Raw genomic sequence first — 27476 nt, 5'->3', positions numbered from 1 at the left:
ACTTCCCCTCTGGGATGACCATCGACTCCCAGCGGCAACAACAGCAGCGCCAGCAGCAGTAGGCGTTACACGCAAGGATGCATCGGAGGAATCCCAGGCAGGAGAGGACTCGTCAGAATTGCCAGTGACATGGCCTGCAGGACTATTGGCATTCCTGGGGAAGGAGGAAATTGACACTGAGGGAGTTGGTGGGGTGGTTTGCGTGAGCTTGGTTACAAGAGGAAGGGATTTACTGGTCAGTGGACTGCTTCCGCTGTCACCCAAAGTTTTTGAACTTGTCACTGACTTATTATGAATGCGCTGCAGGTGACGTATAAGGGAGGATGTTCCGAGGTGGTTAACGTCCTTACCCCTACTTATTACAGCTTGACAAAGGGAACACACGGCTTGACACCTGTTGTCCGCATTTCTGGTGAAATACCTCCACACCGAAGAGCTGATTTTTTTGGTATTTTCACCTGGCATGTCAACGGCCATATTCCTCCCACGGACAACAGGTGTCTCCCCGGGTGCCTGACTTAAACAAACCACCTCACCATCAGAATCCTCCTGGTCAATTTCCTCCCCAGCGCCAGCAACACCCATATCCTCCTCATCCTGGTGTACTTCAACACTGACATCTTCAATCTGACTATCAGGAACTGGACTGCGGGTGCTCCTTCCAGCACTTGCAGGGGGCGTGCAAATGGTGGAAGGCGCATGCTCTTCACGTCCAGTGTTGGGAAGGTCAGGCATCGCAACCGACACAATTGGACTCTCCTTGTGGATTTGGGATTTCAAAGAACGCACAGTTCTTTGCGGTGCTTTTGCCAGCTTGAGTCTTTTCAGTTTTCTAGCGAGAGGCTGAGTGCTTCCATCCTCATGTGAAGCTGAACCACTAGCCATGAACATAGGCCAGGGCCTCAGCCGTTCCTTGCCACTCCGTGTGGTAAATGGCATATTGGCAAGTTTACGCTTCTCCTCCGACAATTTTATTTTAGGTTTTGGAGTCCTTTTTTTACTGATATTTGGTGTTTTGGTTTTGACATGCTCTGTACTATGCCATTGGGCATCGGCCTTGGCAGACGACGTTGCTGGCATTTCATCGTCTCGGCCATGACTAGTGGCAGCAGCTTCAGCACGAGGTGGAAGTGGATCTTGATCTTTCCCTAATTTTGGAACCTCAACATTTTTGTTCTCCATATTTTAATAGGCACAACTAAAAGGCACCTCAGGTAAACAATGGAGATGGATGGATTGGATACTAGTATACAATTATGGACGGGCTGCCGAGTGCCGACACAGAGGTAGCCACAGCCGTGAACTACCGCACTGTACTGTGTCTGCTGCTAATATATAGACTGGTTGATAAAGAGATAGTATACTCGTAACTAGTATGTATGTATAAAGAAAGAAAAAAAAACCACGGTTAAGTGGTATATACAATTATGGACGGGCTGCCGAGTGCCGACACAGAGGTAGCCACAGCCGTGAACTACCGCACTGTACTGTGTCTGCTGCTAATATATAGACTGGTTGATAAAGAGATAGTATACTCGTAACTAGTATGTATGTATAAAGAAAGAAAAAAAAACCACGGTTAGGTGGTATATACAATTATGGACGGGCTGCCGAGTGCCGACACAGAGGTAGCCACAGCCGTGAACTACCGCACTGTACTGTGTCTGCTGCTAATATATAGACTGGTTGATAAAGAAATAGTATACTCGTAACTAGTATGTATGTATAAAGAAAGAAAAAAAAACCACGGTTAGGTGGTATATACAATTATGGACGGGCTGCCGAGTGCCGACACAGAGGTAGCCACAGCCGTGAACTACCGCACTGTACTGTGTCTGCTGCTAATATATAGACTGGTTGATAAAGAGATAGTATACTCGTAACTAGTATGTATGTATAAAGAAAGAAAAAAAAACCACGGTTAGGTGGTATATACAATTATGGACGGGCTGCCGAGTGCCGACACAGAGGTAGCCACAGCCGTGAACTACCGCACTGTACTGTGTCTGCTGCTAATATATAGACTGGTTGATAAAGAGATAGTATACTCGTAACTAGTATGTATGTATAAAGAAAGAAAAAAAAACCACGGTTAGGTGGTATATACAATTATGGACGGGCTGCCGAGTGCCGACACAGAGGTAGCCACAGCCGTGAACTACCGCACTGTACTGTGTCTGCTGCTAATATATAGACTGGTTGATAAAGAGATAGTATACTCGTAACTAGTATGTATGTATAAAGAAAGAAAAAAAAACCACGGTTAGGTGGTATATACAATTATGGACGGGCTGCCGAGTGCCGACACAGAGGTAGCCACAGCCGTGAACTACCGCACTGTACTGTGTCTGCTGCTAATATAGACTGGTTGATAAAGAGATAGTATACTACTAATATTATATACTGGTGGTCAGGTCACTGGTCACTAGTCACACTGGCAGTGGCACTCCTGCAGCAAAAGTGTGCACTGTTTAATTTTAATATAATATTATGTACTCCTGGCTCCTGCTATAACCTATAACTGGCACTGCAGTAGTGCTCCCCAGTCTCCCCCACAATTATAAGCTGTGTGAGCTGAGCAGTCAGACAGATATATAATATATATAGATGATGCAGCACACTGGCCTGAGCCTGAGCAGTGCACACAGATATGGTATGTGACTGACTGAGTCACTGTGTGTATCGCTTTTTTCAGGCAGAGAACGGATATATTAAATAAACTGCACTGTGTGTCTGGTGGTCACTCACTATATAATATATTATGTACTCCTGGCTCCTGCTATAACCTATAACTGGCACTGCAGTAGTGCTCCCCAGTCTCCCCCACAATTATAAGCTGTGTGAGCTGAGCAGTCAGACAGATATATATAATATTATATATAGATAATAGATGATGCAGCACACTGGCCTGAGCCTGAGCAGTGCACACAGATATGGTATGTGACTGAGTCACTGTGTGCTGTGTATCGCTTTTTTCAGGCAGAGAACGGATTATATTATGTACTCCTGGCTCCTGCTATAACCTATAACTGGCACTGCAGTAGTGCTCCCCAGTCTCCCCCACAATTATAAGCTGTGTGAGCTGAGCAGTCAGACAGATATATATATAATATTATATATAGATAATAGATGATGCAGCACACTGGCCTGAGCCTGAGCAGTGCACACAGATATGGTATGTGACTGAGTCACTGTGTGCTGTGTATCGCTTTTTTCAGGCAGAGAACGGATTATAAATAAAAGTGGTGGTCACTGGTCACTATCAGCAAAACTCTGCACTGTACACTACTGAGTACTCCTAATGCTCCCCAAAATTAGTAAATCAAGTGTCTCTCTAATCTATTCTAATTCTAAACGGAGAGGACGCCAGCCACGTCCTCTCCCTATCAATCTCAATGCACGTGTGAAAATGGCGGCGACGCGCGGCTCCTTATATAGAATCCGAGTCTCGCGATAGAATCCGAGCCTCGCGAGAATCCGACAGCGTCATGATGACGTTCGGGCGCGCTCGGGTTAACCGAGCAAGGCGGGAAGATCCGAGTCGCTCGGACCCGTGAAAAAAAACATGAAGTTCTGGCGGGTTCGGATTCAGAGAAACCGAACCCGCTCATCTCTAATTTCTACAGATGGGGTTAGATGGAGGACTGCGTCTATCCACACTAAAAGTGCAGATATCTGCGTTGTCAATTTACTTTCAAAGAAAATTGGCTCTATTGCCGTCGGTACACACGTTTCTGCAGGGTGTCCTCAGAGTACAGCCTCCATTCAGTCCACCTACAGCGCCATGGGACTTGAATCTGGTTTTAGATTTCTTACAGTCCTTTACAACAAGTGGATATTAAATTTCTCACTTGGAAAACAATTTTTCTCTTAGCCTTAGCAAGGCGTGTTTCCGATTTGGGTGCCTTGTCGTGCAAGCCACCGTATTTGGTGTTTCATGATGACAGAGCGGAACTTCGGACGAATCCCGCTTTCCTACCAAAGGTAGTGTCATCTTTTCACATCAAACAACCAATAGTAGTTCCTGTGTTAACAGGAGATTCTGGAACGTTGGATGTGGTACGTGCATTACGCGTTTATGTATCCCGAACGTCGACCGTTCGTAAGACGGATACGTTGTTTGTTCTCTATGATGCTGCCAAGATGGGTTGGCCAGCTTCTAAGCAGACCTTATCCAGATGGATTAAACTGACCATACGTCAGGCTTACCTTCATGCTAGGTTACAGCCGCCTACATCAGTAACGGCTCATTCCACACGTGCTGTGGGAACGTCATGGGCAGCGAGTCGTGGAGCTTCTAAGACAGCTTTGCTGTGCGGCTACATGGTCTTCAGTGCACACGTTTGTGCGCTTTTAAAAGTTTGATACGTTTGCGGCATCAGCATCTAGCTTTGGCCGCCTGTTACAGGTGCCAAACGGCTCTCCCGCCCACGGGGGAAACTTTGGTACGTCCCAAGAGTACTCCAGTGACCCCTAGCGGATGAAAAAGAAAATAGGATTTTGGTACTTACCAGGTAAATCCTTTTTTTTTTTTTTAATCCATAGGGGGCACTGGACGCCCACCCAGAGCAGTTTTACCTGGTTTAGGGTAAGTTCACTAGATCTTATGGTAACACATTCTCACCGACTGGTTCAAATTTACAAGTTCTAATCGGTTATGGTGTCAACTGTTTAGTTGTCAGTAATGTTGTGTCAACTTTATTGTCCGTTATGTTATATGTAATTCTCCGTTGTCAACCTCCTCTATAGCTCCTGTTCGGCTCAGTAAAAAACACTGAGGTACTCTGGGATATGGAGGGGAGGAGTAGTTCCAAAATTAATTTATTCAGTGCCTTCTTCCTGTGGAAGCTGTCCATATCCCAAGAGTACTCCAGTGCCCCCTATGGATTCAAAGAAAAGGATTTACCTGGTAAGTACCAAAATCCTATTTTTATAGTGCAGTTTGTCCCAACTCTATCGCTGATTGTAATGAGCTGTGTAGAACTCTGAACTGTGCTTTTATTTGTGTGCGTTGGAGATGCTGAGCAAATCTTTTGGTGTTCAAATATCTACAGTACTTAATGTAGGGATCATTTTATACAGCGTACCAGGAGAATCTTAAGTTGTAAGCTTACAGTATTCAGTATCTTTTAGTGCCATATCCATCCACTGCTATTCAGCACTGTAATGAAGTTTTCATTAGAGGAAAAATTGCCTCCCAGTGGTGAAACGGTGTAGTGCATGCTGTGGATCCTCTTGTGACTTACCACGCCTTACTTCACCCACCTGCACTATTTGTATGGTGCGACTAGGATGCCTGTATAGCGCAGCTACGATGAGCGTGGCTACATCTGTGTATATACTCTATGTAGTAACTGTATGTTATATATGAATATTGTAGTGAAAGCCAAAGCTGTGAACACCAGTTTCAAATGCCTGGTTATTGCCTACGCTGCCCATAATATGGGCACACAAAGCATGTGTATGTGGAGAGGATGGAAGATTATCGCTACACTAAATTTTTTCAGTAGTTGGACTTGGAACGTGCTGCGTTTCTTAGAATGGGGGAGTATCCCCCCCTCTTCATTTCCTGGTAGGGTTGAGCCAAGGGCTGTCTTGTCACCACGCAGACTTCCTGCCCTCGCAGACCCCTGCTTCTGTTGGCCACGGTGCAAATTGAGGCTTACGCAGCTGCCCAACTGCATTAAACATCATGACCGATGGCTGATGTTGGATCCCAGCTTGCGACGTCTGTCCCAGTGCTGGGATCACGGTTACATGCAGGAGGCGTCTCTTCTACTGAAACGTCTCCTGTATGAACCTCCTAGAGGAGTTCAGATGGAAATTCAATGCTGCCTGCATGTGTCACTGAACGTCTGTCCAGCTCTGAATCACGCCCTCAGTATGGCAAGCTCAAGAATGTATCTGTAGTCCTGAGATGTCTGAAAAGAACATCTGATAAAAGCTTAAATCAATCAATTCCTACTATTTACTTTTAATCTATTTAAAAAGCTGAGAAAATAGTTTTTCTCGGCTCTTCTCAATTTAACCCTCAATCAGATTTAATAAGTGGTATAGATGCCCATCAATGGGTTAACCATCAGTGATGGTTAACGTTGATGGCTTAAAATCCTCAATCAATAGCAATCCCTGTTGTGGGAACGGGCCTGGCCAATTAGGGAAGGGGGTGGCCTGCGCCTGGAACTGCACATGAATTACTATTACACAGTACAATGTAGTAGATGAAGCACAACGGAACTTGGAGTGAGGAAAAAGGAGCTGCTGCTTGTAACCGAGCCCTTTTTGTTTTTTCTTCGAACTCTGATGTACTAATGTTGCACACTATGGGGTGTATTCAATTTGTAGTTGGAAACCGTCTTGTCTGAAAGACCGCAGTTTCTGACTTTTTAGGACGGAAACTGTTCCGACCTATTCAATCCTTTCCAATAAGTCGCCAATTCTGACTTGTCTGAAAACACGTGGATCAGCGGAATAGCCGCAGATCCACGTGTTTTGTCGGAAACGCGCCCAAATCCAACAGGTTTTAGCACAGTTTCCGACAATGTCTGACTGACTTTTAAAGAAGTCGGATTGGTATTGTCGGGAATAGCCAAATCTTGTCCGATTTGGCTGCTCATTGAATACTGCATTGTCTATCCTTTCTGTTGGAAAGGATCCGACAAGCATTGAATTCACCCCTATATTGATCAGTGGATGCTAACAGTGTAGTATTGCAGCTTCTATGTGGTTAATAATGCAAATGAGGCACACTTCTGAACGTAAGACTCTTCTGAAGCAACAGTAAGTAAGGTCGGATCTGTACAACAGCATGAAGGCTCGCCATTTTCTAATGCCAGTGTGTTTTATATATGAGTGCAGGTCTCAAATTATATTTTACAAACATTATTGTGTTAACTGGTCCCACAATACATAACCATATAAAAGTGGTTTCCTTAGGATTTGTATTATCACTATGTCCACTAGAGGTCGCTGCAGCTCTAATTTTTGACCACCAATATCTACAATGTATATAATGTTTGTTTAGTGCCGGTTTATTCTATAGATCTGTATATACACTTGAAAAGCACAGACAGTATATTACACGTAGTTGTCCTGTGGGTTTCCTGCTGACTTTGGCTGGCAGGGCATAATGGCACCTTTAGTTCAACAGTGTGTGTGATTAGAACACACAAGGAGGATAGATTGTGTTGGTAGTTTGTGTGCTGCCTTTAAAGTTTAGACTAGTGTTACAGTATCTGATATAGCAATGTGTCATATTTGTCTACTTTGAATGTCTCCTCTCCGGGAAGCCTGGCTGTGACATCAAACCCTGCCACCCACATAGGAAAGTCTAGCGAATTGCGGGAAGGGGGTGGGGCTAAAATGACGCAATTTGTAATTTTTAACCCCTGTGAATACGGGTGATTATCTCTCCATCCTGCCTGCATCATTAGGGTGTGAGCAGGATGCGGGCGACTTGCCTACTTTTTGGGGGTGCAGGGGGCTACCCCAAAAAAACGGCAGCCTCCTGCAGCTTCCAGGAGAGTAGGAAAGTATAGAATGTATTTACATGGGGAAGTCTATTAATCATGTCTCCGGGATAGTTCTGCTGCTGTAGAATCATAGAAAAAGCATTTTCAAATGAAATATTAATGTGATACAGTTAAAAGGGTAGAATTATTAAAACAAAGTAAGATGTTTATCTGCAATAAACATAAGATGTAGACTATGTACATACTTGCCTACTTTTGAAAGAATTTCCGGGAGATGTGAAAGTGACACCTATCAGCGCGGACGTGTATTGTACATCTGAGAGGCGTGTTATAAAAATGACTTACATCCAAATGTAAATGAGCCCCAAAGTTAGTAAGATCTACTTGTTGAAGAAAAGACACTGATATTTTTCAGGAATTGTTTGTGTATTGTGTTTTACAAGAGGTTCCATATACTGTAAGTGACCAAGAGAAACCTTATTTAAAATGTAGCCATAGGGATCATTGTGCCTTATAACAATGCAGGGTAATGGCACTGATGAACTCCTTTGAATGTATGTGTCTCTGATTTATTTTTTTTATTCCAAGAATGTAAAGTAAAATCGGGGAGATTGCTGGACTATTCAGGGAGTCTCCTGCAGAATGAGGGAGGGCAGGCAATTCTACTATATACAGTAATAGCTCAGCTTAGTCCATCGCTTGCCTGGGGCCCCATATCCAAACCTCTGCTGTGTGCCTGGCAATGCTGATGGGGTTCCAGTGTAGCAAGACAGTCAGTAGGTCAACACCATATGGTCAAAAGACCAATAGGTAAAAAGTAGATGTGCTTAAGGTTGACGGGTTCAAAAGGTTCGGCATGACAATGGACAACACATTTGTGTTTTTTTTTTTTTTTTTTTGGGGGGGGGGGGGGGCGGTTCACATTTTACATTTTTGCTGGATTTACCATCCACATGGACGATGATTGGGCGTAGTAACCTGTGGCAATCAAAGCGAGCATGTGAGGTTACATTTTTACACTGATTGTGAAACATACAGAGTGATGCCTAAAAAAAAATCTTGTTCTCCTTTTTTGTGTTGACCATTTCCATGTCAACCTTTTGTACCTGTGGCCCTTTTCTACTCTTTTTCATGGCGATTCTTTGACCCAATGTATATTAACCATATGAGGTCGACCCAATGACTATCTAATGACTGTAGATCTTCTATAGCACACCCATGCTGATCTAGCCTCAAGCCTCCTCCATTTGCTCTGAGCAAGGTAGATGGGCCGCACTTGCTTAGAAACAGCAGCCTTGGCCGTGCGCTACTCAGAGGAGAGGACTTTGCTCTTCAGAGTAATGTGGAAGGCCACCGCTGAGGGAAACGGGGCAGAACCTGCTGTAGTTCTGCCATTATTTATGTTCTCAGATTATTTTTGTACAAATTCAAACTGCAAAATTGAGCATGAAGTCCCAATCAATGAATGACCTATCCATATGTGCTGCTTGGCATGTACGTCCATACATATCAGATAACACAGTTTAAGTGGCTATTTGACCTGTTATGATTCATAAACATAGTGTATGTCATGTCTTTATTTAGAATGAGTAATGTTGTAAATGGAGTGATGGAAAAGAGCAGTAGGAGGATTCCTGCCTTTTTTTTTTTTTTTGAAGTTCCTAACAACTTCTAAGATGCATAAATCGGTTCATGTTTTCCAGGTCACGTCGCAGGTACACAGGTGTATTCATTAGCAGAGCCATAACTAGACATTTTGGTGCCCTGTTTCAGAAAGAGAATTGGTGGCTCCCTCCCCCATATTTAAAATAGGGTCATTGTGCACCAAACGGCATGTAAAAAAATATAGGGGTGCAGCCACAGAATAGTACAAATTCACATTATGCTGCACAGTAGTGTCCATTAGTCACATTACACCTTGGTAGAGCCCTTACACACATTACGCCAGGTAGAGCAAGGGGAGGAGGTGTGTGTGTGTGTGTGTGTGTGTGTGTGTGTGTGTGTGTGTGTGTGTGTGTTAGTTACCTGGTATTGGCCATCAGCACTCGACATTCTCCAGCTGACCCCTGAACCTGGAAGTCCTCGTCATGCACTGCAGGACAGACAAGGGAGTGGACCACATGGGCGATGCCAATCTCTCTACGCAGTGCTGCTCGCTTTCATTTAGACAGTGGGCAGCGCTGCGGCTGTCATTGGCACGGCATACAGAGCCGGCCAATAGGGGTACACTGTGCACCCACCGCAAAAATGCTTGGTGTGAAAGGCACCGTCTACACTACCCTAGTTACGGCCCTGTTCATTGCTCACTGACACATTTTACAAGCTCCACAGGTGGAGCTAATTATTTTAGTTGTGATACCATGTGGAGTGGACCCCATGAAAATGCCCCCGTTTTCCCCAACACTGGCTGCTGCCATCAGGGGGGTGGTGGGGGCACAGCTGTCCCGAGCCCGGCCTCTCTCAGAGAAGGGAGGGCCTGGGATGCTCATGCAGCCACCTGCCAACCCCCCGCCGTTCTGCCACTGTCCACAGCCCTCCAACAGCTCTGTATTGAAAACATTTCTCCCAAAATGGCCACCACCACAGAGGAGACAGGTATTCAAGATACTAGGGGAACCCTAGGACAGCAGCAGAACGGCAGGGGCGGAGGCTGGTGGGCAGGCAGCGGCATGATTATCCCAGACCCTCCTGACAGCGACAGCAATGGGGAGTGAGGAAGGAAGCCCCTGACAATGAGCAGGTACTGTACTTGTGTGGCCATAATATGGTGACAAGGCCAGTAATGTGGGTACATAATATTGTGTAAGGGGCTTTCTATTTTTGAGCTAAAAAAAATATATATATTTATTTTTATATAACTTTTTTTTTTTTTTTTTCGGAAGGGTGGGGAGGGGGCCCTGACTATTTTGTCAGTCTCGGGCCCCACAATTTCTGATGGCAGCACGGGCCGCCACCCCTGAACCTCCTGCCAAACCCACTTGCACGTGCGCCGGACAGGACATGCACAGTGCCCCGATCATTGGGGAAACTTCAGGTGCTCCTTACTGAATTAGACCCCGAGTCCATTCTACCTTTGTATCTGACAAGAGAAAATAAATTTGTAATCTACTGTATCCACAGATTTTTGGGGGTGTGGTGGTGGGGGGGCTCAAAGCATATTTTTGCACCAGGGCCAACCACTTACTGAATCTGCCACTGGTTAAAGGGCTTGGTACATAATACAGAGTTGCCTGGTAAACCAACACGATATTTACGAACACCACAACATAATGCATAAATACAACAGACATATTGGTGACTGAGAGGGTATGCAAGTGAAATTCATTTTTGTTTTCAATAGATGTCCACCCTGTATTAACTACACAGGGTTAATGTGTTATGTTCATATTGCAAAGAGAATTCCTCTCCAACACCACCAACAGTTTCCACCACTACAAGTCCCAGAATGCCCGGTTTTCAGCAGGCACAGGTTTTGTAGAACTATAAGCAGGCTTGTAGTTCCACTGGGTGAAGTTCCTTTTGGTAATATATAAACATACTGTATGTAGGTATGGGGCAGATGCGTCACAAGGAGGGGGGGGGGGGGGGGGCGCATGGGCAGCACCTGGATGTCACCCTTCCACGGGGTGACACCAAAATGCCGGGACTTCCGCAGTGACAGGAGCTCGGTGCTGCAGTGTGACATTATCCGTCCCCCAGAGTGACGTAACGGGGGAACATCCACTTCCATGAAGCCACATGCTGGGGCTCTTAGCTGCAGGAGTGTCACTGTCACTGACCCCGCTGCTGTCACTAGTATGGGGAGAAGATGCATGCTAATGCACTGTACGCAGAACCTTTGAAAGCCACACATGAACAATGTCGGGAAAGTGCATTTTACAATGTGAGATAGAACAGGTCCAAAATCTTAATCCTGTCTGGACCTGTTTAACCCTAATGGGGCTGGGTGAATTGACGGGGCACTTTGGGAGAATTTGGGGCATGGCTTATTTGTCAGATTTCATATTTTAAATGTGAGAAATATGCTGATTTCTAAACGCGTATAACTTTATTCTCCACATTCCGAACCAAAAAGAACTCCCTGCTGGACACCAGTTATCATTGTATTTTAGTGCAGTTTTGTACTACATTATAGTCCTCCTTGCTTTATAATAGCACCTTTTTATGACCTCAGTTTTAGCCTATTTGTTTTAAGCTGGTGTTATTAAACACTGTATATGTACTTTGATGATAAATGTATGTAAGATACATATACAGGATATATATACATAACATGTATTTTTTTCTGTGGTGGGATGTTACTATTTTGTGTCTTGTTATTGAATGTCCCTGGAGTAGCTGTAAAGTGATTTGAGGTTCTTGCCCGGAACAGTGATTGCTTTCCTTTATCATTTTATCTTTGCTTTATTAATAATTGAAATACTTAAAAATAAACAATAGATTACAAAAATGTGTGTATTTTCTTTGTTGAAATGGCTTTAGCAATATATTAGAGACGACAGCAAATACTATTGCTGAGCTGCAGTCCTAGTTTGCATTGCTTCACATCCAAGTGTCACATTCAAAATGCTGTGTACAGTATTAGAAGACAGCTCTCTTTTATATATACTGTATAAGTACCATCAAAAATAAAAAGTCTGCCCTTACATAAGGGGTTATGGGGTAACCTGATCTGGGCAGTCATCAAAGGGTCAGTAGATTCTATAAAATCAAAATCAACTTCTGGCATTTGAGCTCGAACTTTCCCCTGCCCTGAACCTAGCCCCCAGTCACCTGTGCCTCTTCTCTAACAGATGGCATGGAGCCCGGCCCCCTCCTCAAACTGTTGCAGTCAGGCCATCTGTTCTGTGTGTCCCGTTAGGCCTGCCGGGCTATGTCATTGCAAGAAGGGGAGGAGAGAGAGGCATAAGGTAGAGAAACTGATATTTTTGCTCCAAGCTTTTATATTGGGATTGCAAAGTAAAATACTGAACTTTATGCAGATTTTCTTATTGCTATGTACGCTGACAATGCAGTCGTGGGTAGGCACAGAAAAATATATGTATGGTCTGCTGCTGACTGTATTTTCAATGAGTAGACTGACATTAAAATTGATTTGTGGAGATACCATTGTGTACCCGATTTTAAAAGTATTCACCTCGCTGATATCTAGTATAAAGAAAAAGTCATTTATTTTACAGTGTTGTTCGGTCATTTTATTTTTTCATATTTTGGGGAAATAAAAAAAAAAAAGTAAACTTCTGCTTATGTAAGTATAAAGTAGAGGCACTCTCCTATTTCTAAGGGGCTTACTTATCACAATCCGCATCTCAGATGGGATGTGATAAATTTGCCCCAATACATAATACGATAACTGATATATCCCTGCGAGCTATTCAATTATCGCATGAAGGGATAGAGCTTGCAAATCCACTTACCACAAATCGCAGGATTCTTTTAGTGAAAAATACTGAGTTTGTGTCCGCATGAGCCCCTATCCTCTGATTATACTTACCTGCAGCCAGGATCCGATCCTGGGAGGACAGCCAGTCATCAGATCCTGTGCTCTGCTGTGACTTCTAGTGCTGTAAAAAATGCTGCCGCTTCACAGCATCATTTTAATGAATGCACAGCGATCCGACGACCGACTGCCCTCACCGTATCACCAATCACTGGTCCCTGGTAAAGATGAGCGGGTTCGGTTCCTCGGAATCCGAACCCCCCCGAACTTCAGCCTTTTTACACGGGTCCGAGGCAGACTCGGATCTTCCCGCCTTGCTCGGCTAACCCGAGCGCGCCCGAACGTCGTCATCCCGCTGTCGGATTCTCGCGAGGCTCGTATTCTATCGCGAGACTCTGATTCTATATAAGGAGCCGCGCGTCGCCGCCATTTTCACACGTGCATTGAGATTGATAGGGAGAGGACGTGGCTGGCGTCCGCTCCGTTAGAATAGATAGAGACACTTGAGTTGATTAATTACTTAGTAATTTTGGGGAGCATTAGGAGTACTCAGAGTGCAGAATTTTGCTGATAGTTACTAGTGACTGACCACCACCAGTTTTATTTATTATTTAATATAATCCGTTCTCTGCCTGAAAAAAAACGATACACAGTCACATACCATATCTGTGCTCAGCCTCAGTGTGCTACATGATAATATCATCTATGTATATCTGACTGTGCTGAGTGCTCACTGCTCACACAGCTGAATTGTGGGGGAGACTGGGGTGCAGTTATAGCAGGAGTACAGTGCACACTTTTGCTGCCAGTGTGACTGACCAGTGACCACCAGTATATTGTCTGCCTGAAAAAGTTAAACACTCCTGTGGTGTTTTTTTTTTTATTCTATAAACGCATTCTGCTGACAGTGTCCAGCAGGTCCGTCATTCATTATATTATATAAATATTTACCTGCAGTAGTGTTATATTTTTTTTGTTCATCTCTATCATCTTTATCATCTCTATATTAGCAGACGCAGTACGGTAGTCCACGGCTGTGGCTACCTCTGTGTCGTCAGTGCTCGTCCATAATTGTATACCTACCTGTGGTGGGGTTTTTTTTTCTATCTTCTTCATACTAGTAGTTTAGGAGTCTGCAGACAGTGTCCAGCAGGTCCGTCATTATATTATATATACCTGCAGTAGTGATATATATATATATTTTTTATATCATTCTCATCTCTATACTAGCAGACGCAGTACGGTAGTCCACGGCTGTAGCTACCTCTGTGTCGTCAGTGCTCGTCCATAATTGTATACCTACCTGTGGTGGGTTTTTTTTTATCTATCTTTTTCATACTAGTAGTTTAGGAGTCTGCTGACAGTGTCCAGCAGGTCCGTCATTATATTATATATACCTGCAGTAGTGATATATATATATTTTTTATATCATTATCATCTCTATACTAGCAGACGCAGTACGGTAGTCCACGGCTGTAGCTACCTCTGTGTCGTCAGTGCTCGTCCATAATTGTATACCTACCTGTGGTGGGGTTTTTTTTTCTATCTTCTTCATACTAGTAGTTTAGGAGTCTGCAGACAGTGTCCAGCAGGTCCGTCATTATATTATATATACCTGCAGTAGTGATATATATATATATTTTTTATATCATTCTCATCTCTATACTAGCAGACGCAGTACGGTAGTCCACGGCTGTAGCTACCTCTGTGTCGTCAGTGCTCGTCCATAATTGTATACCTACCTGTGGTGGGTTTTTTTTAATCTATCTTTTTCATACTAGTAGTTTAGGAGTCTGCTGACAGTGTCCAGCAGGTCCGTCATTATATTATATATACCTGCAGTAGTGATATATATATATTTTTTATATCATTATCATCTCTATACTAGCAGACGCAGTACGGTAGTCCACGGCTGTAGCTACCTCTGTGTCGTCAGTGCTCGTCCATAATTGTATACCTACCTGTGGTGGGGGTTTTTTTTCTATCTTCTTCATACTAGTAGTTTAGGAGTCTGCTGACAGTGTCCAGCAGGTCCATCATTATATTATATATACCTGCAGTAGTGATATATATATATTTTTTATATCATTATCATCTCTATACTAGCAGACGCAGTACGGTAGTCCACGGCTGTAGCTACCTCTGTGTCGTCAGTCACTCGTCATCCATAAGTATACTAGTATCCATCCATCTCCATTGTTTACCTGAGGTGCCTTTTAGTTGTGCCTATTAAAATATGGAGAACAAAAATGTTGAGGTTCCAAAAATAGGGAAAGATCAAGATCCACTTCCACCTCGTGCTGAAGCTGCTGCCACTAGTCATGGCCGAGACAATGAAATTCCATCAACGTCGTCTGCCAAGGCCGATGCCCAATGTCATAGTACAGAGCATGTAAAATCCAAAACACAAAATATCAGTAAAAAAAGGACTCAAAAATCTAAAATAAAATCGTCGGAGGAGAAGCGTAAACTTGCCAATATGCCATTTACCACACGGAGTGGCAAGGAACGGCTGAGGCCCTGGCCTATGTTCATGGCTAGTGGTTCAGCTTCACATGAGGATGGAAGCACTCAGCCTCTCGCTAGAAAAATGAAAAGACTTAAGCTGGCAAAAGCACAGCAAAGAACTGTGCGTTCTTCTAAATCACAAATCCCCAAGGAGAGTCCAATTGTGTCGGTTGCGATGCCTGACCTTCCCAACACTGGACGTGAAGAGCATGCGCCTTCCACCATTTGCACGCCCCCTGCAAGTGCTGGAAGGAGCACCCGCAGTCCAGTTCCTGATAGTCAGATTGAAGATGTCAGTGTTGAAGTACACCAGGATGAGGAGAATATGGGTGTTGCTGGCGCTGGGGAGGAAATTGACAAGGAGGATTCTGATGGTGAGGTGGTTTGTTTAAGTCAGGCACCCGGGGAGACACCTGTTGTCCATGGGAGGAATATGGCCATTGACATGCCTGGTGAAAATACCAAAAAAATCAGCTCTTCGGTGTGGAAGTATTTCAACAGAAATGCGGACAACATTTGTCAAGCCGTGTGTTGCCTTTGTCAAGCTGTAATAAGTAGGGGTAAGGACGTTAACCACCTCGGAACATCCTCCCTTATACGTCACCTGCAGCGCATTCATCATAAGTCAGTGACAAGTTCAAAAACTTTGGGCGACAGCGGAAGCAGTCCACTGACCAGTAAATCCCTTCCTCTTGTAACCAAGCTCACGCAAACCACCCCACCAACTCCCTCAGTGTCAATTTCCTCCTTCCCCAGGAATGCCAATAGTCCTGCAGGCCATGTCACTGGCAATTCTGACGAGTCCTCTCCTGCCTGGGATTCCTCCAATGCATCCTTGCGTGTAACGCCTACTGCTGCTGGTGCTGCTGTTGTTGCTGCTGGGAGTCGATGGTCATCCCAGAGGGGAAGTCGTAAGACGACTTTTACTACTTCCACCAAGCAATTGACTGTCCAACAGTCCTTTGCGAGGAAGATGAAATATCACAGCAGTCATCCTGCTGCAAAGCGGATAACTGAGGCCTTGGCATCCTGGGCGGTGAGAAACGTGGTTCCGGTATCCATCATTACTGCAGAGCCAACTATAGACTTGATTGAGGTACTGTGTCCCTGGTACCAAATACCATCTAGGTTCCATTTCTCTAGGCAGGCGATACCGAAAATGTACACAGACCTCAGAAAAAGACTCACCAGTGTCCTAAAAAATGCAGTTGTACCCAATGTCCACTTAACCACGGACATGTGGACAAGTGGAGAAGGGCAGACTCAGGACTATATGACTGTGACAGCCCACTGGGTAGATGTATTGACTCCCGCCGCAAGAACAGCAGCGGCGGCACCAGTAGCAGCATCTCTCAAACGCCAACTCTTTCCTAGGCAGGCTACGCTTTGTATCACCGCTTTCCAGAATACGCACACAGCTGAAAACCTCTTACGGCAACTGAGGAAGATCATCAAAGAATGGCTTACCCCAATTGGACTCTCCTGTGGATTTGTGGCATCGGACAACGCCAGCAATATTGTGTGTGCATTAAATATGGGCAAATTCCAGCACGTCCCATGTTTTGCACATACCTTGAATTTGGTGGTGCAGAATTATTTAAAAAACGAGAGGGGCGTGCAAGAGATGCTGTCGGTGGCCAGAAGAATTGCGGGACACTTTCGGCGTACAGGCACCACGTACAGAAGACTGGAGCAACACCAAAAACGCCTGAACCTGCCCTGCCATCATCTGAAGCAAGAAGTGGTAACGAGGTGGAATTCAACCCTCTATATGCTTCAGAGGTTGGAGGAGCAGCAAAAGGCCATTCAAGCCTATACAACTGAGCACGATATAGGAGGTGGAATGCACCTGTCTCAAGCGCAGTGGAGAATGATTTCAACGTTGTGCAAGGTTCTGCAACCTTTTGAACTTGCCACACGTGAAGTCAGTTCAGACACTGCCAGCCTGAGTCAGGTCATTCCCCTCATCAGGCTTTTGCAGAGACATTGGAGACATTGAAGGAGGAGCTAACACTGAGCGATTCCGCTAGGCATGATGGACTTGTGGATGGAGCCCTTCATTCGCTTAACAAGGATTCACGGGTGGTCAATCTGTTGAAATCAGAGCACTACATTTTGGCCACCGTGCTCGATCCTAGATTTAAAACCTACCTTGGATATCTCTTTCCGGGAGACACAAGTCTGCAGGGGTTCAAAGAACTGCTGGTGAGAACATTGTCAAGTCAAGCGGAACGCGACCTGTCAACATCTCCTCCTTCACATTCTCCCGCAACTGGGGGTGCGAGGAAAAGGCTCAGAATTCCGAGCCCACCCGCTGGCGGTGATGCAGGGCAGTCTGGAGTGACTGCTGATGCTGACATCTGGTCCGGACTGAAGGACCTGCCAACGATTACGGACATGTCGTCTACTGTCACTGCATATGATTCTCTCACCATTGAAAGAATGGTGGAGGATTATATGAGTGACCGCATCCAAGTAGGCACGTCAGACAGACCGTACGTATACTGGCAGGAAAAAGAGGCAATTTGGAGGCCCTTGCACAAACTGGCTTTATTCTACCTAAGTTGCCCTCCCACAAGTGTGTACTCCGAAAGAGTGTTTAGTGCCGCCGCTCACCTTGTCAGCAATCGGCGTACAAGGTTACTTCCAGAAAATGTGGAGAAGATGATGTTCATTAAAATGAATTATAATCAATTCCTCCATGGAAACATTCACCAGCAGCAATTGCCTCCACAAAGTACACAGGGAGCTGTGATGGTGGATTCCAGTGGGGACGAATTGATAATCTGTGAGGAGGGGGATGTACACGGTGATGAATCGGAGGATGATGATGAGGTGGACATCTTGCCTCTGTAGAGCCAGTTTGTGCAAGGAGAGATTATTTGCTTCTTTTTTGGTGGGGGTCCAAACCAACCCGTCATTTCAGTCAGTTGTGTGGCAGACCCTGTCACTGAAATGATGGGTTAGTTAAAGTGTGCATGTCCTGTTTATACAACATAAGGGTGGGTGGGAGGGCCCAAGGACAATTCCATCTTGCACCTCTTTTTTCTTTCATTTTTCTTTGCGTCATGTGCTGTTTGGGGAGTGTTTTTTGGAAGGGCCATCCTGCGTGACACTGCAATGCCACTCCTAGATGGGCCAGGTGTTTGTGTCGGCCACTAGGGTCGCTTATCTTAGTCACACAGCTACCTCATTGCGCCTCTTTTTTTTCTTCTTTGCGTCATGTGCTGTTTGGGGAGTATTTTTTGGAAGGGCCATCCGGCCTGACACTGCAGTGCCACTCCTAGATGGGCCAGGTGTTTGTGTCGGCCACTAGGGTCGCTTAGCTTACTCACACAGCTACCTCATTGCGCCTCTTTTTTTCTTTGCGTCATGTGCTGTTTGGGGAGTGTTTTTTGGAAGGGCCATCCTGCGTGACACTGCAGTGCCACTCCTAGATGGGCCAGGTGTTTGTGTCGGCCACTTGGGTCGCTGAGCTTAGTCATCCAGCGACCTCGGTGCAAATTTTAGGACTAAAAATAATATTGTGAGGTGTGAGGTGTTCAGAATAGACTGAAAATGAGTGGAAATTATGGTTATTGAGGTTAATAATACTTTGGGATCAAAATGACCCCCAAATTCTATGATTTAAGCTGTTTTTTAGGGTTTGAAAAAAACACCTGAATCCAAAACACACCCGAATCCGACAAAAAAAATTCGGTGAGGTTTTGCCAAAACGCGTTCGAACCCAAAACACGGCCACGGAACCGAACCCAAAACCAAAACACAAAACCCGAAAAATTTCCGGTGCACATCTCTAGTCCCTGGTATTATTATTTTTGGAAACTATTTATTTATTTTACGTGTGTTGTTCAGTCACTTAAAAAATAACGTTCAGCAGGTACCACCGTTACTTAATAGCACTGTGTGTCGATATGGATCAGACGATAGAAGAGCAGAAAGTAAAAAACCATGACTAGTACTGTGGCTGCTGTTCATCATGACAGTACTTCAACTCTAAAAACTAACTGTAAAGAGAAAATTTAGTGCCAAAAAATGTACAGTTTCCAACATGCTATAAACCACGTGCAGTGGCAAGGAATGGCTCAGGCCATGGCATTTGTTTGCAAGTGGTGGTCCTGCTGGCGCTACTGCAGTTTCATGCTCTAGAATGCATCCTCTAGAAGCCATGACCAAACACAGTCAGGCATCTTCTTCTGTAACCTCATATGATGCAACACCTTCTCGCTCTGTGTCCAGTAGAGGTGTAATATTTAAAACAGAAAAAATAGTGCCACAGAAGAAAAAAAGAAAACTAAGGCTGAAGAACAAACTGCATGTTCACAAGTCCCTGAGGAGAATTTATGGGTGTCCACATTCACTAAGTATGACATTGCTGACACTGTAGAGAAACTTCCTTCTACCATATCTGCACTTTTTGAAAATGTGGGGATGAGCAGTACAAGTGGGTGACAGAAATTGAGGATGCTACTGTGAAAGTGCTAGAGGATGAGGGAGATATTTGTGTACCTGATGCTAATGAGAATGTTGATGATGAGGATGTTGTTTGTGTAAGTCAGCTACCAGTGGCAGCAGTTCTTGCCCATAATAAAATAGAAACCCATTGTCATGCCTGGGCATAAGCTCAAAAAATCCATCTATTATGTGTGGAATTATTTTTATCCAAATCCTAACGACAATTGTCCAGACATCTGTGCCATTTGTGAAGCCATAATAACTAGAGGTAGTGATGTTAACCATCTATGCACCTCCTCCCTGTTACGTAATTTACAGCGAGTTCATGAAGTTATTTATCAAAATCTGAAAAAATCCTGTATATTAATGACAAGTAGTCCAGTTTCAGCTACCATCAGTTTGGACCAGCACATGCAATTTCTACTGCCAACACCCTCATCATCACCTCCTCAATGATCAGAGATAGTCTTTCCAAAAAATTGGTTTGTCGGCGTGCCAAAACAAACCAAGCACTTCAGCCACAAAAGTGTCCTTTTTATTGACTAGAAATGAATGTAATTGGGGTTAATGATACCATAGGAACAAAACAGGCCCAAATTACATGATTTGTTTTAGCGGTTTTTAGCAATTAAAAAAAATGATTGCTGATCCAAAAGCAAAATACTTGAGGGTGGTTTTGCAAAAGCAAACACAAAGACGAGTCCAGATCCAAAATCAAAGAACGGGGGTCAGCGCACATCTCTAGTTTATTCATCAGTAATCTGGTTGTACCTGCTGTACTCACAGTTATGCACAATTTCAGCATGGAGCAGAGCTTAAGCAGAGCCTACAAATCATTAGACAGTGACTGTATGTGGGTAGTGGGACAGGAAGCAGCAGTTGTAGTGTTGTGAATGAAGCAGTAATGCAGGGTCTCCCTGAGGTACGTGAAACATGTCCGTGTCCCACTCTGGATCCCTAACACAGTGAGAAGATGGTGTCGTGCATGGGCAGAAGTACAGATGGCCGCTTTATTGGTTATTGATTAAAGCCTCTCTAAAGTAGTCAACATGGAGACTGAGCTCTCCTGGATTTAACAGGTCCTTAAGACACAATAACAAGGCTGTCCATGCTTAAGTTCAGATAGTTAAATCAAATTAAATGACTAACTAATCAAGTCACCTTAATCATGTATTTTCTTACTACCTGAACTGTTAGCATACCTCACAAGTTTCAGGTGGGGGAAGAGGGACATTGTATGTATCAAGGCATGCACAGAAAAAAGGGCATTATCATGTGTGGTCATTTTGGGAGTGTGACCGCACGTCATACCCTTGGTTCCTCGACACGCAGGGGGCATACCCAACACACCCTGTGCTGCTGGGATGCCCTAAGCGTCTCTGCCATTTGTGAATGTGCAACATTCAGTCACTACTACTCGGGGGACATTGCATGCCTGAAAAAGCATGACTGTCCTGACAAAATTGGAATGGTTGGGAGTTATGTATCAGGGATCCTTAGGTACAGAATTTAGGAAACACTGTATCACACCCAGTGGCATAGCCAGCTTTTGTCAAGAGGGGGAGTGAAGATAGAAAAGGTGCTACAGGCCCCATATCTACACTTCACTCTTCATTTGTTCCATACTTCTATCACCTCCATCTCTATGTTCCATACTACCTCAAGCATCCCATCTCTGTTTCATACTGCCCCAAACACCCCCCACACCCACATCTCTATGTTCCTACTGCCCCTACACCCTCATCTCTATGTTTCGTACTGCCCCCACACCCTCATCTCTATGTTTCGTACTGCCCCCACACCCTCATCTCTATGTTTCGTACTGCCCACACACCCTCATCTCTATGTTTCGTACTGCCCCCACACCCTCATCTCTATGTTTCGTACTGCCCCCACACCCTCATCTCTATGTTTCGTACTGCCCCCACACCCTCATCTCTGTTTCGTACTGCCCCCACACCCTCATCTCTATGTTTCGTACTGCCCCCACACCCTCATCTCTATGTTTCGTACTGTCCCCACACCCTCATCTCTATGTTTCGTACTGCCCCCACACCCTTATCTCAATGTTCCGTACTGCCCCCACACCCTCATCTCTGTGTTCGGAATTGCCACTTCACCCCATTTCTATGTTCCATAATGCCTCCACACCCCATTTCTTTGAGGTCTATTTACTAAGCCTTGGATGGAGATACAATACCAGCAAATCACTGTCTAACTGTCATCTCACAGGTTCGGTTTGAAAAATGACAGGAGTTGATTGGCTGGTACTTTATCTCCATCCACTTTATCTCCATCCAAGGCTTAGTAAATAGACCCCTATGTTTCATACTGCCCCCCACATCCCCATCTCCGTTTCTTACTGCCCCCGCACCCCATCTCTATGTTCCATACTGCACCACACATCCTGAGCTCTACTGTATGTTCCACACTGCCCCTATATACCCATCTCTATGTTCCATGCTACCCCCACATCCCCATTTCTATGTTACATATTACTTTCCACATCCCCATTTTATGTTCCATATTACCCCATAACCCCATCTCTATGTTCTATACTACCCCCAGGCCCCCATCTCTATGTTCCATACCCCCTCCCCCTTGTTGAGGCTGTCCCTCTCTGCTGTTCCTCCTGCAGCAGCTCCCCCACCTCACCAAGGCTCCATCCCTTCCCCCACACGGCTCTATTCTGACCCCCTACCCATATATATATATATATATATATATATATATATACACACACACATGTGCATGTCAGGGTTTGCACTTACACACTATAGCATGTCTTATAGGCGGGTAGCAACTTGTTTTTATCAATAAAAGCGTGTTCTACAGAGAGCGCTGCAGCCTGGCGTCCCCAAGCTGCCTCCGCTCATATCATTCATTGGAAAGTGCAAGTGCTTTGGGGGTGCCCTTAACAGAGAGGATGGTGCTATGACCGCTGATAGGCCGCTCTGGCAACAGATCTGCGGGGGCACTGAAATGTGGCATTGGACCTGATTCGGACGCAGAACGCATGCAGCAGTGGATCTTGGTGGTTGCATGTCTGCATCTTTATGCAGATGCTGCTACAAATTCATTCCCGTGTACATCCGTGCAGCTGAATGTGAAGGATTAGGACCACTGTCAGCGTCTGTGCACACTGTATTACCAACTCATGCATCCTTACATACCACTATTGCAACAGCTCCGTGGCATCTGCAGTTTCTTCATCTGGCTGTGGCCTCCTATGCCTTCATCTGTGCATCTGTGTACATTACCACTTTCATTGACATATCTGCTGCACTCCCATAACACGCCCCTGAACAGACCATTGGTGCGTGCACTTCTATCCACCTCCTAGTCACCCCCAGGAACGCCCATTACTTTTCCGCCACATGTATGATACATTGTGTCTAGATCACGCTCTTGCACCATAGGAGTTTCTAGGAATATTGGCACATGCATAGTTGCTAAAGATTGTGTTATGTATATGTATTTATATCTGTATAGATAGATATTACTTTAAGAAATAGAAATTGTTATTCAGTACTCCGTGACATACTGTAACAGTATATACTTCAAACAAGTGAAGAGGGGAAAGAGATGGAGTTGGTTGATAGTGGGCAGTAGGTAGTAGCTATGCCCTCTATTGTGCTAGCCACATCCAACTGCACAGACCTCACTCCCTGGGCGGACCAAACCCACACAATAGTTGTCACACCCCCTATGGCAGCATCCATAGGTCCTTCATAAATTTCAGCCCCAGGCCCATGTGGACCTTAAGCTCTCACTGGCTGTACTCTGGAGGGTTGCTGCGCGTGCCCTGCTACCGCAGCTCTTCCTCCCATGGGTACTTGCAGAGTCCAGCAGACTGCAGTGACTGCCTGCAGCCGGACATCCACCAAGCAGAGGAAGGACTAGGAGTTGGGAAAACACTGCAAAGGTTGGCACATGGCAGCTGCATTCTTATATTGTGCTTCCGCAATCGGCATCACAGGCAGCCTACTTTGTTGGTCTCCTCTCCAGTAGAAGCCCGGAAAAGAGATGTTGCTAACCACTTTGGGGAGCAGGGCCGGACTTCCATGTCATTACACACCACTCCCACACCATGGGTAAAATGCAGAGATTTGCGGGTCTGCAACCAGAGGGTGTGGCTTATTGAAGCAATTTGCATAATTAAACCCCACCCACTTCCCGAAACCGCAACTGCAGTGATTTTCTCCCTCTCCTGTCCACTTCACTAGGAAGTGGACAGTTATACGGAAGAGTCAACTACTCTTTCGGGGGTGCGGAGGACTCGTGGCCTGGCAGCTCTTAAGAGTGAGTTTTTTTTACTAAATAAGAGTGAGTTTGTATGTATGAGGGGTACTGAGCTGACTGCTGTAAGAGGTGCTGTGTGCTGGCCGGGTGATGAGTAATGGTGTTGCCATCTGCTGCTGTGATCTATACTGCTGGGTCATGGGTGCTCTGCTGGGTTAGAGGTGGAACTAGCAGTGTTGCTAGGGGCACCAGCCAAAATATTGCCTAGGGCATCAAATTGGTTAGGGCCACTTGTGCACTTCTGTATTTGTACAGTATATTTTATCTTCTAAATTAATTATATGAACAAAACATTTTTGATTTTATGCATGCTCTCTAATTACTTTACTCACAATTTGGAGTTGGACCCCAAATTCATTGTAGGAACACAGAATCAATTTTGTTGCTGAATCTCGATTTCTTCAAGCAAACCTGATGCAATAGGAGAAGCCACGAAACCTGTATTTTACATTTTTTTTTTTTTTTTTTTACACAGACTCTGGGGTATATTTACTAAGCTCCCGATTTTGACCGAGATGCCGTTTTTTCATCAAAGTGTCATCTCGGTCAATCTCGGTCATTTACTAAACACTAATCACGGCAGTGATGAGGGCATTCGTAATTTTTTGCTAGTTCAGGTAAAAAATTACGAATGAATACACCATCGGTCAAATTACGCCTGTTTAGATACGAATCTCGGTCATTTACTAAGCAAAAAAACACAAAACACTGCCGTGAAAAATTACAATTCGCAAAAAAGTCCTAAAAAAAAACAGACCTGCTTTTTTTATTCGTGATTTGAGATGCATGCAGGGATCCATGAGATCCGTGCATGTATATCAATGGGAAGGGGTGGGAAAGTGTTTTTTGTTGTTAAAAAAAATTGCGTGGGGTCCCCCCTCCTAAGCATAACCAGCCTCGGGCTCTTTGAGCCGATCCTGGTTGCAGAAATATGGGGAAAAAAATGACAGGGGTTCCCCCATATTTAAGCAACCAGCATCGGGCTCTGCGCCTGGTCCTGGTCCCAAAAATACGGGGGACAAAAAGAGTAGGGGTCCCCCGTATTTTTAAAACCAGCACCGGGCTCCACTAGCTGGACAGATAATGCCACAGCCGGGGGTCACTTTTATACAGCGCCCTGCGGCCGTGGCATCAAAAATCCAACTAGTCACCCCTGGCCGGGGTACCCTGGGGGAGTGGGGACCCCTTCAATCAAGGGGTCCCCCCCCCCCAGCCACCCAAGGGCCAGGGGTGAAGCCCGAGGCTGTCCCCCCCCATCCAATGGGCTGCGGATGGGAGGGCTGATAGCCTTTGTTGTAAAATAAAAGATATTGTTTTTAGTAGCAGTACTACAAGTCCCTGCAAGCCTCCCCCGCATGCTGGTACTTGGAGAACCACAAGTACCAGCATGCGGCAGAAAAACGGGCCCGCTGGTACCTGTAGTACTACCACTAAAAAAATACCCAAAAAAACACAAGACACACACACCGTGAAAGTATAATTTTATTACATACATACACACATACATACATACTTACCTTATGTTCCCACGCAGGTCGGTCCTCTTCTCCAGTAGAATCCAAGGGGTACCTGTTGAAGAAATTCTACTCACCAGATCCAGTGGTCCAGGCTCCTCGGCAAATCCAGGGATAATCCACGTACTTGAATAAAACAAAAAAACGGTTGCCCGACCACGAACTGAAAGGTGACCCATGTTTGCACATGGGTCACCTTCCCACGAATGCCAGAAACCCACTTTGCCTTCTGGCTAAGTGGGTTTCTTCAGCCAATCAGGGAGTGCGACGTTGTAGCACTCTCCTGATCAGCTGTGTGCTGCTGTCCTCACTGACAGGCAGCACGCGGCAGTGTTACAATGTAGCGCCTATGCGCTACATTGTAACCAATGATGGGAACTTTCTGCTCAGCGGTGACGTCACTTTAGGTCAACCGCAGGGCAGAAAGTTCCCATCATTGGTTACAATGTAGCGCATAGGCGCTACATTGTAACACTGCCGTGTGCCGCCTGTCAGTGAAGACAGGAGCACACAGCTGATCAGGAGAGTGCTACAACGTGGCACTCCCTGATTGGCTGAAGAAACCCACTTAGCCAGAAGGCAAAGTGGGTTTCTGGCATTCGTGGGAAGGTGACCCATGTGCAAACATGGGTCACCTTTCAGTTCGTGGTCGGGCAACCGTTTTTTTGTTTTATTCAAGTACGTGGATTATCCCTGGATTTGCCGAGGAGCCTGGACCCCTGGATCTCGTGAGTATAATTTATTCAACAGGTACCCCTTGGATTCTACTGGAGAAGAGGACCGACCTGCGTGGGAACATAAGGTAAGTATGTATGTATGTATGTATGTGTGTATGTATGTAATAAAATTATACTTTCACGGTGTGTGTGTCTTGTGTTTTTTTGGGTATTTTTTTAGTGGTAGTACTACAGGTACCAGCGGGCCCGTTTTTCCGCCGCATGCTGGTACTTGTGGTTCTCCAAGTACCAGCATGCGGGGGAGGCTTGCTGGGACTTGTAGTACTGCTACTAAAAACAATATCTTTTATTTTACAACAAAGGCTATCAGCCCTCCCATCCGCAGCCCATTGGATGGGGGGGGACAGCCTCGGGCTTCACCCCTGGCCCTTGGGTGGCTGGGGGGGGGGGACCCCTTGATTGAAGGGGTTCCCACTCCCCCAGGGTACCCCGGCCAGGGGTGACTAGTTGGATTTTTGATGCCACGGCCGCAGGGCGCTGTATAAAAGTGACCCCCGGCTGTGGCATTATCTGTCCAGCTAGTGGAGCCCGGTGCTGGTTTTAAAAATACGGGGGACCTCTACTCTTTTTGTCCCCCGTATTTTTGGGACCAGGACCAGGCGCAGAGCCCGATGCTGGTTGCTTAAATATGGGGGAACCCCTGTCATTTTTTTCCACATATTTCTGCAACCAGGATCGGCTCAAAGAGCCCGAGGCTGGTTATGCTTAGGAGGGGGGACCCCACGCATTTTTTTTTTAAAAATTACATTGTTTACTTTAAAAAAAAAAAAAACCCCAGCACGGATCACACAAATCCGGCCGAGATTGATTGTAAAAAAAAACGGCAGTGTTTTGCTAATCACTGCCGTTAAATTAGGTAAAAAAACACGAATGACATCGACATCGGAAGAAAAGAAAAACACGAATACGACAGCTTAGTAAATTAGTCGTAATCAATTCAAAAAGTTGCAGTTTTACACTGCCGATGTCATTCGTGATTGAACTTTGACCTATTTTCGGAAATTACGAATCTTAGTAAATATACCCCATTGTCTGTTGCATCAAATAA

General features: G+C 45.2%; 1 long non-coding RNA gene across 1 annotated transcript in view; it reads left to right on the top strand.

Moving 5' to 3' along the window:
* The first annotated feature begins 12300 nt into the window (after window positions 1–12300).
* LOC135008690 (uncharacterized) overlaps window positions 12301–27476 on the top strand; it is a 358352-nt gene continuing 343176 nt past the window's right edge. Inside the window, exon 1 of the long non-coding RNA XR_010208347.1 lies at window positions 12301–12382. This is a non-coding gene — a long non-coding RNA (uncharacterized LOC135008690). The remainder of the gene's footprint in view (window positions 12383–27476) is intronic.

This window comes from Pseudophryne corroboree, chromosome 2, assembly GCF_028390025.1.
Source record: "Pseudophryne corroboree isolate aPseCor3 chromosome 2, aPseCor3.hap2, whole genome shotgun sequence".
Classification (NCBI taxonomy): Eukaryota; Metazoa; Chordata; class Amphibia; order Anura; family Myobatrachidae; genus Pseudophryne; species Pseudophryne corroboree.
The sequence above is the reverse complement of the archived record's forward strand: the minus strand, read 5'-3'. Positions and strand labels throughout refer to the sequence as shown.